This window comes from Zingiber officinale, chromosome 2A, assembly GCF_018446385.1.
Source record: "Zingiber officinale cultivar Zhangliang chromosome 2A, Zo_v1.1, whole genome shotgun sequence".
Taxonomy (NCBI): Eukaryota; Viridiplantae; Streptophyta; class Magnoliopsida; order Zingiberales; family Zingiberaceae; genus Zingiber; species Zingiber officinale.
This window is the reverse complement of record NC_055988.1, coordinates 151,074,455-151,087,049: the sequence shown is the minus strand read 5'-3', so window position 1 is coordinate 151,087,049 and position 12,595 is coordinate 151,074,455. Positions and strand designations below refer to the sequence as shown.

General features: G+C 41.9%; 1 protein-coding gene and 1 long non-coding RNA gene across 2 annotated transcripts in view; one reads left to right on the top strand and one right to left on the bottom strand.

Annotated features, from left to right (window-relative positions):
* Positions 1-12,595, bottom strand: part of LOC122044133 (protein unc-50 homolog) — a 28,907-nt gene that overhangs the window by 7,017 nt on the left and 9,295 nt on the right. The gene's annotated exons all lie outside the window — the stretch shown is intronic.
* On the top strand, positions 11,016-11,594 carry LOC122040151. The gene is made up of 3 exons (XR_006128530.1): positions 11,016-11,052; positions 11,143-11,362; positions 11,536-11,594. It is a non-coding gene; the product is annotated as an uncharacterized LOC122040151 (long non-coding RNA).

Genomic DNA, 12,595 nt, shown 5'->3' with positions numbered 1-12,595 from the left:
GACGAGAGGATCACAACCATGTGAAGATCTCGCGGAAATCTCCCTTGGTCGGCCGCCGGAGAGGAACCCTAGATCCCCCCCTTTTTTTTTCCTTCACCCAAACAGGAGACACTGTGTCGTCGGGAGAGAAAAGGAGAGGAGAGGTTTAGGTTTTGGAAAATAATCCCTAAGTTCTCCCTTTTTATAACTTAATATTTCTGTTAACTATCTTAAATAAATTTGCTACCTTTTCTAACAGACAAATCCAACATCAACTTATCCCTTTTATAATCCAATATTTTGTTAACTCCTTAAATAAAATTTTCTAACTTTTCTAAACAGACAAATCCAACATCAACTTATCCCTTTTATAATCCAATATTCTGTTAACTATCTTAAATAAATTCGCTACCTTTTCTAAACAGAAAAATCCGTTTGCACACCTGGTCAGCCGGGTTTTGACCGAGTCAAAGGTCATGGGTTCAATTCTTGGCTTGGACATTTTTTTGTCGAAACTTCCTTCGTTTAGTAAAAATACCAAACGACCTTCAAAAATTACATAAAAATACTCTAAAAATTTCTAAAAATCCCTAGAATATTTCTATAGCATTTTTAAATATTTTTAAATTACTTTTAGGACTCTAATTGAGGAAATTTGGGGCGTTACAGACAAGCTAGCTCACCTGACGAGCTCGTCGATTGTTTCAGTCTAAATTCCACTGGGGTAAGTGTGTTGGATGGATACTAGAGAGGGGGTGAATAGGGTTCATAAAAAATCGTGAGTTAAAACGAGTTACACAATAGAATAAAGAAAACAATGACAATGCTAACAAAACCAAGTTTTACTTGGTTCCGAACATGTGACAACTCCTACTCCAAGGCCTAAGATCGTCGATCACTTTTATTGGGCAATCACTATCAATTCAAATAGTATGTTACAAGTATTGAGTACAAGAACTAAAATAATTGTTACCGACAAATAGAAAGGAATTTAAAATCTTTCATTCTTCGAACTTCGGAGCAGCCTTTTGGTGTCGTTGGAGCCTTTTCGGAGCAGCACATAAGAATAAAGCTTGTAGTAGATGATATACTGAAGCTTTTTGGCCCTTATATAGGCTCATTTCGGGCCCCTGGACTATGCTAACGTGGCGAGCTCTTGTCGAAACTTCATCCACGAAATTTTATCCACCTACGGGCGCATGGACCATTGATGTGGGCTTGGCCAGTCGACGGGCTCCAATTTAGGTCCTGAATAACTTTTCTGGTCCGGGCACCTGGACCAGCTCAAGGCTCCAGGATTGTCCGGGTGCCTGCGCCTGCCCGGGTGAGGCTGGTCCAGGCGCCTGGATCCCTTTCGAGCGTCCGAACTCCATTTTTAAGCATCTTCTTCCCTGAAAAAAAAAGGTTAGTCCAGACAATAAAATATGTTTATCCTATAAAATAAAATTAGCACAACATAATAAGATAGGAGTAGTAATTAGATCCTGTCTCCCTGAGACCAGGATCTAGTCAAGGTCTCAACTTATATTTCCCAAATGGACCTAAGCTGGGCCAACGCCTATAGTTCTCTCAATTTGGAATGCACCCTTATTGGATTTCTCCTCCAGTTGTTTACCTCTTACTTACTAACTACAATCACTTGACTTGACTTTGACCCACCAAGTCTTCCCGCTAGTTGTCAGGTCCCGCAGACCCAACCAGACTTCAGCCGGTTGTCAGGTCCTGCGGACCCAACCAGACTTTCCGCCAGATATCAGGTCTCACAGACCTATCTGGACTTTGCACTAGTTATCGGGTCCTGAGGACCTAGCTAGATTTTAGCCTGGTGTTAGGTCCTTCAGACCAATCAACTCCTACACACTTAGTAAGGCAATTAGACCACAAAACACTCTAACTTTAAACCACTTATCATTCATCAAAACTTGAGTTAGATCATTAGTGCAAATTGCACCAATAAAGTGTATTTAGTATTTCCACATTTATGTTTCTCAGTCGGCTCCTCCTGAACACTTTTTTTACTTTAAAAGTTTTGGGTGGTTGACTTGGCTTTGTGCCAGAGGTTGGCTTAGCTGAATCATGAGTATAAGTAGCTGCAAGAAATATTTGGGGGAACGAGTTATTGGTGCAGTTTGCACTAACAGTCTAACTCAAGTTTTGATGAATGACAAGTGAGTTAAGTTAGGTGTCTTTTTGATCTAATTGCTTTACCAAATATGCAAGAGATGACGGGTTTGGAGGACCTGACACCAGGCTAAAATTCAGCTAGGTATGCGGGACCTGATAGCTGGTGCAAAGCCTAAATAGGTCAAAGGGCCAACTTGATATCTGACAGGAAGACCAGTTGGGTCCGCCAGGCTTGACAGTTGGCAGAAGTATATTTGAGTCTGCAAACCTGACGACTGACATGAAGACCTAGTGGGTCAAGAGGTTAGTCAATCGACTGCAAGTTGGTAAGTGAATAAGTCACTGGAGGTGAGTGACTTGGTGAGGGCGCATCTTGGTGGAGGTATAGTAAGCGTCGGTACAGTTTAGGTCCATTTTAGATCCCTAAACTAAGACCTTGATTAGATCCTGGTCTCAGGAAGACATAGTCTAATTACTACTCGTTATTATTGTACTAACACTTGTCTTGCAGGTTATTGGACTAACACTTTTTGCAGGCAAAAGGAGCACAAAAGACCTCAGGTGAATAGTGCATGAGACACCTTCAAGCAATGGAAGGCGTCTTTGCACTGTTCATGGAAGGTGCCTTCGAGGCTATTGAAAGTGCCTTTTGTAGATAAAGTTCAGAACTCGTTAGTGATAAGGAGCAACAAACTCAGGATCAGATTTCTTAGGTTGGAGGCGCCTTCAAGCCTATAGAAGGCGGCTTCCACACCCTATATAAGGGCATCTCGACCAAGCTTCAATACATAACTCATATACAAGCTTCTATGCGTTCGATTGAGGTTCTGACTGCTTCAACTTCCTGCTGCAACTCTGCTACGACGCTGTTATGCCCGTTTATCCCTGAGAAGTCGCCCAAACACTGAGTTCGAGCCGACCGTCTCCAAAAAAGTGTTTGGTAACTTTAATCTTTGTAGTGAATTATTGCAAAAGGACAAGTGTAGTGTGTTGCATTTGTTCTGACTTTCTTTATATTTGATTCTCTCTTTCGACAGTTTCGGAATACTGTATTTTAGTAAATTATCCATCGATAGATCTATAGGACATGGGTCTTGGAGTAGAAGTTGTCGAAGGCTCCGAACCAAGTAAAACCAGCTGAGTTTTCCTTGTGTGTTGTTTTTCTTTAATCTTTTCGCTGCGTAAGTCCGTTTAACTCATGATTTTTGATGAACATGATTCACCCCCCTCTCACGATCCAACACGAGTGCCCCCAAGTTTTTGTTGAATGACTAACCGCTGTTGTAGCCTAGCTGAAGGACTTGGAAAGACAATCCAAGCAGCTTTTGGGGTTCGAGCGGGCGTTGACCGTGAAGAAGGACAAGAACCACGATCAAGCCATCGAGCTCAAGAATTTGAGGAAGCAAGCCCATAATTTTGAATCGCGCATCAACTTGGCCAACGCCAAGAAGCTAAGGGCTATTGACAACTCAAACATCGAGAACAAAGAAGCCCGAACCCTAACCAAGAAGCTTGAAGAGTTGGAAGACACTCTGCTTACCGAGCAAGTGGGCCAGACGACCGAACAAGTGACCCATGAGCTCCAACTCGGGAAGTATCAATGATCCATGAATGAAAAAGATACCTAGCTGCTGCAAACCCCAAAAAGCCTAGAGGCCTCTAAGGTCGAACTTGCTAAGCTCAAAGAAGAGGAGCTCGGTAGGTTAGAAGCTCATAAGGTCAAGTATCTTCGCTCGAAAGACTTCAACCAAATGTTATCTGATCAGACCATTAAACTCTTCGGGTATGACATTAAAGGGACCCTCAAGCAACTAAAGGAGGGTAGCTATCTCTCTACCGAGGTTTCCCAGATTTTCATCAAATGGAAGAAAATCCTGGAAGTGATCCCGGAAGATGTCGTTGTTAACTATGCGTAATGTTTCTTTCCAATTTACCAGTGGCTTGTTGTAAAAGTTAAGGAAATTTTCATGCTCTAACCTATGTATATTTACTCTTTGCCTTAGAACTTTCATCTTTTGAATGATTTAGCTTTTAGTGGTACTCCTTTCATTTCTCAGACTTTGCTCTCTTGGTTTACTCAAGCAACATTACAAAGAAGTTTTATTGTTGTGGTTTTTTGGAATTTAGGGAGAGTTCCAACACTCAGCGATGAATCAAATTCACTTGTGACTCAGCTGCTCGGCTTGACAAGATCCCAGCCGAGTAGCTCAAGAGTCTAGATATTTGGTCGTGAGAGCATGCTCACCTATAATTCGGTCAATCAATTCAAGAGTCTAGAACTTGAGTGTGAGAACAAACTCACTTATAACTCCGCTGAATGGCACGAGAGTCTGAGACTTAGCGTGAGAGCATGCTCACTTATAACTTAGCCAATCGACTTGAGAGTCTAGAACTTGGGCGTGAGAGCGTGAGAGCATGCTTACTTATAACTTGGCCGAACAACACGAGAGTCTAGGACTTAGCGTGAGAGCATGCTCACTTATAACTCAGCCGATTGACACGAGAGTTTGGATACTTAGGTGTGAGAGCATGCTCACTTATAACTGGGCCGAATAGCACGAGAGTCTGGGACTTAGCGTGAGAGCATGCTCACTTATAACTCAGTCGAATGGCGCGAGAGTCTAGATAGTTAGGCTTGAGAACATGTTCACTTATAGTTCGACTGAATAGCGCGAGAGTCTAGGACTTGGTTTGCGAGCATGCTCACTTATAACTCGACTGAACGACGCGAGAGTCTGGATACTTAGGCGTGAGAGCATGCTCACTTATGATTCGACAGAATGGCGCAAGATTCTAGGACTTGGCGTGAGAGCATACTCACTTATAACTCGGTCAAATAGCACAAAAGTCTAAATAGTTAGGTGTAAGAGCATTCTCACTTATAGCTCGGCCTAACGACATAAGAGTCTAGGACTTGGTGTGAGAGCATACTCACTTATAACTCAGCCGATCGATACGAGAGTCTGGGACTTGATTATTTTTCATTTGCAAATGCCTGCATTCATTGAACATAAATTTTTTACAAATTATATAGATTTAGCACAAGCATACTATCAAGCCCGGTAGGGCTGTAGATGATTTGCGCTTTAGGGTCGATCCAAGTGTTTCCCGTTTCGTCCTGCAGATAGTAAGATCCCGAGTTGATCTTTTGTGTCACTTGGTATGGTTTGCACCACTATGGTTCTAACTTGCTGACTTAACCGATTGGCTTGATTTTCTTCCATACTAAATCGCCAACTTGGAAAGATCTCATAATAACCCTCCTGTTATAGTTTTGCATCATTTTTTGCCTATATGTCATCAGTTGAATGACTGTTTTATCTCTGATTTCATCCACTAAGTCCAACTCCATAGGGCGCCGATCGAAGTTTTCCTCGTCATTTAGTTGTCTTCGATCGGATTCAACACCTAGTTCTACCAGTACTACTGTTTCTCCTCCATATACCAAGTGGAACCGGGTTATGCCTGTAGCTTCTCGAGGTATAGTATGATGAGCTCACAATACACTCAAAAGTTCATCAACCCAGCTTCCCCCGGATGATCGAGTCGAGTTCTGAGTCATTTGATAATTTCTCTATTGGTGACTTCCTCCTGGCCGTTGCTCTGAGAATAAGGCACAGAGGTAAAAGCTTGTATGATACCATAACTTGCACACCATTCTTTGATCTTCTAACCTTGGAATCATAGTTTGTAGAATTGTGACCCTACAAACTTGCTGACTTTGTATGGTTCGCACCACTATGGTTATAACTTGCTGACTTAACCGATTGGCTTGATTTTCTTCCATACTAAATCGCTGACTTGGAAAGATCTCATAATAACCCTCCTGTTATAGTTTTGCATCATTTTTTGCCTGTATGTCATCAGTTGAATGACTGTTTTATCTCTGATTTCATCCACTAAGTCCAACTCCATAAGGCGTTGATCAAAGTTTTCCTCGTCATTTAGTTGTCTTCGATCGGATTCAACGCCTATTTCTACTGGTACTACTGCTTCTCCTCCATATACCAAGTGGAACCGGGTTATGCCTGTAGCTTCTCGAGGTATAGTATGATGAGCTCACAATACACTCAAAAGTTCATCAACCCAGCTTCCCCAGGGTGATCGAGTCGAGTTCTGAGTCATTTGATAATTTCTCTATTGGTGACTTCCTCCTGGCCGTTGCTCTAAGAATAAGGGACGGAGGTAAAAGCTTGTACGATATCATAATTGCACACCATTCTTTGATCTTCTAACCTTGGAATCATAGTTTATAGGATCGTGACCCTACACAGGATCAATTTGGGATTAAGATTGGATCGGCCAGAATCGGATCGTAGGATCGTATGATCCTACTAAAAACTCTTAAAATTTAATTTAGTATTTGATAGGATAATAAATTGATCAATGACTACTAAATTAATTTGATATTTTATCAAAAATTTAGTATTACTAATGATATTAATAACAATAATAAATTAATAATATATATAATAAATAAATAAAATTTATTTATTTTTTAAAAATTTAAAATAAATTCATATATATATATATATTAATGAAATAATGTAATAATTGTATTAGGGTTGGAAGAAGATTATTTAAATTATCCTATTTACGTTTAAAAATTTGTTAAAAATAATTAATTAAAATTTTAATAAAACATAATCTTTTTCACCTAATTCACTGTGCGGATCTTTTTATCCCCATTCCTCACCTGCGACGGTGTCGATGCTCTCCCTCACCAGCGTATGATGAACGTAATTATGCCCTGTCGCCGTCGTCGTCGTCGCCGCTTCCAGCCTTACCGCTGCCAATCGATGCCTTCTAGCAATTGGAGAACAACCTCTGATAGCCGTCGGAGATAGTTCCTTCTGCAAGAAATTAGCCCAAGTTCGTGCGTCACTTTGGTAAGCCACCAGCGGTGCCTCCTCCACTGTCGCTGCCCACAAACCCACCGACGAGGACGACTATACATGGTTCCACCGATGAGGAAGTTCCGTTGGAAGGAGAATCGTTTGCAACGCTAAACTCGTGTTGATCCTGCCAATTTTATACGATTCCATCGATTTTATTCTAACTCGACTACAAAATCGATTCTTAACCGATCCGGATCAATTTCCTACCTCTGAATCGTAGGATCGTACGATCTTATGATTCATATCACGATTTTACAAACATGGCTTAAAAGTGCTTTCCATTATTGGAAATGAGTTTGTGAGGAATCTCGAACTAATACACAATATTCTGCAATAGAAACTTAATAGTCATTTGCTCTGTTATCTTAGCAAGTGGTTCGACTTCTACCCACTTGGAGAAATAATCCATGAGTATGAGAAGAAATTTCCTCTAGTCGGTCGCCATGGGAAAACGTCCAACAATATCCATGCCCCACTCGGTCAAATGGGCACGAGACAATTGATGTCTTCAATTCTTTCGTAGGTCGGTATGATATGTTTTGATGTCTTTGACATGATAGACAAGTGGTCACCGTCCGAGCTGCGTCCATTTGCAGGATGGGCCAAAAATATCTGGCCAATAATATCTTTCGGGCTAGCGAACGGTTGCTCGGATGACTTCCACATGAACCTTGGTTCACTTCTTGTAAGATATAGTGAACATCCTCCGACCTGATACATTTGAGCAATGGTCTTGAAAAGACTCTCTTTCAAATTAGTGTGAACCGAGTGTCCCTCTTTTTTAACAAATGTGCTTACTTCTGGTCGGCTGGTAAGTTTCTTGCTCAGAGAAACTCTATTGATGTTATTCGCTAATCACTCTGCACTTCTTTAGTTGGTCTTTCAGTATGAACCACCAGTAGTGTTTCCTCAATAGGCTTATCCAACGCCAGTGGGCTCAGCGAACTAGCTAATTTGGCTAACTTATTTGCATATTGATTATCTGTCTGGGGAATCTTTTGTACTATTACTTCTTGGAATCTCGCCTTTAACCTTTCAAACGCCTCGACATATAATTTCAATCTCGTATCATTTATTTCAAAGTTACCTGAGAGTTATTGGGCCACTAGTTGGAAATCTGAGAAAATGAAAACCCTGATAGTCCCCACATGCTTAGTTGCTTGCAGACTGGCGATCACAGCTTCATATTCTACCTCGTTATTAGTAGTTCGATAATCCAGCAGGATGAATAGTTGCATTTTGTCTTCACAGGGTGATATTAAGAGGATCCCTACTCCGCTATCTTGCCATGTGGACGATCCATCCTTGTAGATTTTCCATGTCTCCTCTAGCTTAGGATTTTGCATTTTCATGACAAAATTAGCTAAGACTTGTGCTTTGATAGCCGATTAGGGTTGATATTGTATATTAAATTCACTTAAATCGATAGTCCACCTAATAAGCCGTCCAGATGCCTCGAGATTGAGGAAAACTCGACCCACCATGCTATTAGTTAAAACAATTATAGGATGAAAAAAAAGTAAGAGTGCAACCTACAAGAGGCCAATACCAGATTGTACGCCAGCTTCTTAAGAGAAGTGTAGCGGCATTCATCATTTTTCAATAGATGACTTAAAAAGTACATCGACTATTGTTCATTGCCCATCCTGTCACACCAATGTCGATCCAATAGCCCGCTCAATGGAAGACAGATAGGTCCAGAGTAGTTCGCCGACGATGGACTTCGCAAGTACAGGTAAAGAGAATAAATAACTTTTGAGCTCCTCCAATACCTTATCGTATTCTATATCCCAATGAAATTTTGTGACCCGGTGAAGTATCTTGAAAAATGGCAGACTCCAATCAGACAATCTCGAGATGAATCAGGAAAGTGCTGTAATTCGTCTAGTCAGATGTTGATCCTCCGTCAAATTGTGTGGTGGGGGGCATAGAGATGTAAATGAGCCAAACGGTTTGCGAGCTATTTAGAGCTCGATTCAATAAAAAGCTCATTTGAGTTTGTTTGTTTATCTTATCGAGTTGAGCTCGAGCTCGATTTCGAGCTCGACAGTTTTATCGAGTTGAGTTCGAACTTAAGGGCATTCGGCTCGTGAGCTCGCAAACATGTTCGTTTATAGGTTCACGAGCTCGACTCATTTAAAGGGCTCAAGAAAATGCTTGTTAATAGGCTCGTGAACTCAGGCTTGAGCTCAGCTCGATCAAAGGGCTCACGAACATGTTCAATGATGTGTTAAGTTTGGAAGTTTAATGTAGTAGTTTGGGATGTTCAATGATGTATTGAGTTTATATTATTTTAGTTGTTAGGTTTGTTGAATATTTATTCAAACGAGTTTTTGAACTGGCTTAATAAGCCTAAAAAATGAGCTCTAAAATGAGCCTTAAAACGAGCTAAAAAACAAGCTCTAAAATGAGCTTGAGCTCGCTTAATAGGTTAGGCTCGTTAACTATGATAATCAAGCTAATAATGAGCTGAGGTCAAACTATTTGTGAGCTTGGTAATTCCAAAACTAGCCGAGCTCAAGCCTTGCAATAAAAGTTTGATTCGATCTTGAGCCGAGCTCGAGCCCGAATATAACTTAAACAAGCTAAACTCAGGCCTAATATTATTTGACTCGATTCAACTCATTTACATCCCTACGGAGGCATATCCTGGAGTGCCTTCAGCTTGCTGGGGTTAACTTCGATTCCCCTTGCAGTCACGATATAGCCTAGGAAGCGTCTACTTCTAGCCTCAAATAAGCACTTATTTAGGTTAAACTTGACCCCATACTTCCGCAAGATTTGGCATGTTTCCTCAATGTCTGTATACAGATCAATAGCTCGGAAGGATTTTATTAGTATATCATCAACGTATACCTCCATGTTTTTGTTGAACGACCCTCGAAACACCTTTTTCATAAGCCTCTAGTACATTGCCCTTGTGTTCTTCAGTCTGAACGACATGACATTGTAGCAGTAAGTTCCATCTGTTGTGATGAAGCTGACTTTCTCTTAATCCTCATTGGCGAGTTGGACCTGGTGGTATCCTTGGTATGCATCCAGCATGCATATTAATTCATAACCCATGGTAGAGTCCACCACTTGATCAATACATGATAGAGGATAGTAGTCTTTCGGGCATGCCTTGTTCAGGTCTTTGAAATCCATGCAGACCCACCACATTCCCTGGCTCTAATACTAGCACCATGTTCGCAAGGCAGCTCGGTAATTGCACTTCATGGATGTGTTCAGCTTCGAGTAACTTTTCAACTTTTGCTTGAATAATTTGGTTTTGCTCTGTCCCAAAATCTCTTTTCTTTTGTTTGATAGGCTGAGCGTGTAAAATACCGGAAAAATGACGAATATTAATAAGGGAATTTTCCGTAATTTTTGGATATTTTTTGGGAATTTTTCGGAGCTCGTACGGATGAGAAAACGGGGATAAAAACGGGGTCCGGAAAAGCCTGTTTAGGCTACCCAGTTTTAATAAGGAAAAGTTTTATTTTTTTTCTTTTCCTTTTTCCTTTTCTTTTCCTTATTTATATTTTTTTTCCCTCGTTACTGTGCCGAGCCCTAATCTGTTCCTCTCTTCTTCTCTCGCGCCCGACGCCGGCGGTTTCTTCTTCCCGAACGCCGGCAGCCGGTTCCTTGCCGGAGCCCTAGCACCGCCGCCCGACCGCCTGCCCTAGCCACCCAGCGCCGCCGACGCCCTTCTCTCGATTCCTCCTCTGGTCCGACGAGTCATCGCCGGACACCCTCGCTCTCGGCCTCTTTTCTGCCCTAGCCAAATTCTTTCAACCGCCGGCAGCCTGAGTTCCTGCCGCCAGCCGCCGAACTCGCGTGCCCTAGAGGGTTGGGTTCACGGCAACGCGTCGATTCTTCTCTGTGTTCGGCCTCTCCACCGCCGCACACCGCTGAGAGCCGGCTCTCCTCCTTGTGTTCACGACCTCTCCACATCTGCACCGTGCCGACGCCGACTTCTTCATCTCTGCGCCACTGCCTCTGCGTGCCACTGCCTCCACACCTTCTTCACTATGGTCACACCTCTAGTGCCCTAGCAGTGATCTGGGAGGTGAGTGTTATACCTTAATTGGTGAAATTTGAGTAGTATTGTGTGATGTGGAATTTGGATTTATGGCTTGATCTATGTTAGTGATCTCAGTGCTTGACCTTGCTTGGACCAGTCGGTGGAGATTTCTTTTCCCTGTGTTGCTGCTGTGCCCTAGTGCACCATTACCGGTGCCACTCTCTTCTTTACAGCAGAGTGGTGATTTTAGAGTGAAGTGTCCGACTTGTAAAGTGTGCTTTAGTTTGTTCAAGACTTCCAGCAGCAACCCCATCCAGTAGCCCTTGCTTCAGCAGCAACAGCAACGGTGGTTGAGGTATTGTGGAGGAATTTGATTTTTCGTTGTAGATAATTGGAGATACCTAATCCATTGTAGTTGTGAAAAGGGTTAGGGTTAATGAGTTTAACTCTAATTGATTAATGAAATTATGATTTGGTTTAGTTAATGAAGGCATGATAGAATTAACTAAATTAAATATTGTGACACAGGATTTTGACACGAGACGAGTATCTCGGAGTCGGATTGGACTTTTCTTATCGGAGGCGGGTACTTTTGACTATTTGTCTTTGATATGCTTAGTAATGAAAATAATAAGTTGCATTAATTGTGTTTCATATTTGTTTCGGTTAATCACTGCCCAATACATGTTACCTGTTTGATTGGTTGTTTGATTGCATCTCTTATTGATCTTGTACCTGATTTATCATGCTCACGGGTAGTGATATAACCATATTTTACCATGTCAGGACCTAGGTTTGATACCTTATTTGATCAGTATACCTTGATATGATTTATTCACTATGGTGCCCATTGTTATATGCCCAGAGGTTGGTTTAGTATATTATCATGCTTAGTGACATGCACCATTTGCATGATCGCATGCTGTGCGATAGATTGCTCCATTATTGTCGAGCACTTTGTCAGTTTTCATCACTGTTCGGTGCTCCGTTGTGACGCTCACGGGTAGCGTGACACAGCGTGGTAGCACGTCAGTTTGACTCTTCCGGTGCTCCGTTGATCCGCTCAGGGGTAGTGTGACGCAGCGTGTAGCACGTTAGAGATTCCTCCCCGTCATAGCGTACCGGGAGATGAGAGCATTGCGCTCCCCCATTTATGATTTGGGGTAGGAGTATGTATGTACTCCGACAGCATCCCGTCCACTCGATCACTCATCAGGAGTAGTGTTGCTGAGTGCACGGTCGTCACAGCCCTACCCACTTAGTCCCACTTATGTTGTGAGTTGGCTGACTGGCGTCAAGGGTGACCATGACATTGGCATCATATACATGATGCATTTATTGTTTGTGTTTGTGTTTGTTGCATTTATATGCTGCACATTGTTTGGATACCTATGTTTGACATGCATACAGGTCTTCTATACCTTTCGGACTGTTTGTCCTTATACCGGGTCTGGTTAGTATGATCTCTCCTGTCTTCTTCGGTTGCATTTACCTTTATTTTTATCAGGAGACTGTACGCATGATTAGTGCTAGGTGTTATTTCTTTACTTTGTATATCAATTGTACCTGCTGAGTGTTGGACTCACCC